Here is a 1,793-nt window from a genome sequence, read left to right on the forward strand (position 1 = left end):
GAACATGATTTGAATCTGTCTTTATTGGTTTGGTTTTATTTTCCTGTTTTGGAATTGAGTAGGGGACAAAAGACAAACAAAACTTAAACAGGGTCTGTGTTCCTTCCCATTTTAACCCTTTCGTTACCAGCCTGGCAGAAACCAGCTCTGGCTCTGAGTACAAATGCCTTGTTTCCAAAAGTTTTGAATTAAAGTCTTCCATCAAACCTTAGTCACAATTTATGTTCCTAACACTAGCTTAATGATAACTAAGTTATTTTACTAAATTCTTTGTTATATTTAAAATTAATTGAAAGAATTAGAGAGCATCTCAAAATAAATACAGTAACGAAAGGGTTAAAAGAGTAATTTGAGGGAAATTTAGATGCTATTTTTAACAGGTCACACAATGGTACAACATCTCCTTTCAGTCACTGATTAATTCCAAGTCAACAAAGATCAAGGAGGACTTTATGCCAATCATAATAAACCCACCTTTTGTTTTACAGATCAGTATATCAAAACTACATGTACACACGAGTATATTGTGATCATATTTTCATGTCTATTTTCCCAAGTTCGCATGGGTCGGACAGAACTTGTTGAAGTAGAGTTTCTATGGCTGGATGTTCTTCCTGTCACCAACCCTCATCTGTTTCTAAGTAATGTGATATTCCCCTAAGGCCAGACACACTTTTCTTGCATAGAAAACCAAAAACAAATGACACTGCTAGTATAACAATGACACTCATTTACAACCATCATGCAGGCACACACACACACACACACACACACACACACACATAAATTCAAAATAACAAAGAGCATTTTTCTTCCCAATTCAACTCTAGATTCTTTCAACTAACTCACACACACACACACACATATATATATATAGAATCTATACATATAAATTTGACATGGGCGATTCTTTCTTGTCTTGGGATTCATGGTCAAATGGCTGGGTGGAATTGCACTAAAAATTACACAGATGTGTAAAATGCTCCAGTGGTGTTGCTGGGCTTTGTATTTTTCCATAGCTCTCATGGTTACCGAGATAATTTACTATAATAATACTCTTGTGTCTATGAATGAGAAAGGAAGGAGTGATAGATGAATAAGGAAGGAAGGGGTGATGTCATAGCTGGTAGTGGGATGATGAAAATTGTACGCTGAAAAAATAAATCAAGCAGTTGACAGGAGCCGGCCAGGCAGATTTTCTACTTGGCCGGCTCCTGTCAACTGTCCTACCCATGCAGGCAAGGAAGATGGATGTTAAACGATGGTGACGATGATGATGATGAATCCATTCACAAGACTTGACTGAGAGCAGGGCCCAAAAGTTAGGGTATTGTGTTTGTGGTTGCAAGATAATGGTTTCAGTTCCCAGATTGGGTGATGTGTTGAGTGCTCAAGCACAAACACTTGTATTTTTCGATGTTGTTATTATTATCATTATTACTATTATTATTATTATTATTATTATTATTATTCAGGTCATTGCCTGGAATCGCACTCAGAATCTTGGATTTAGTAGCCCGCACTCTTAACCACTACACCATATATCTTCGGGAGGAGTTACCTCAATCCTTTCTATATTAACCAAAATGAAGTAGATTGACAAATTTATTTTTTGAACCAGTTGAAGACACACGAGATGTCGAAATATCGTTCACCAGATAACAAATGGCACTCTTCTTTTAATTTTGACTCTATATCTTCGGGAGGAGTTACCTCAATCCTTTCTATATTAATAATAATAATAATAATAATAACAACAACAACAACATCGAAAAATACCTTAGGAATAAGAG

This window comes from Octopus bimaculoides, chromosome 12 (assembly GCF_001194135.2).
Source record: "Octopus bimaculoides isolate UCB-OBI-ISO-001 chromosome 12, ASM119413v2, whole genome shotgun sequence".
NCBI lineage: Eukaryota > Metazoa > Mollusca > Cephalopoda > Octopoda > Octopodidae > Octopus > Octopus bimaculoides.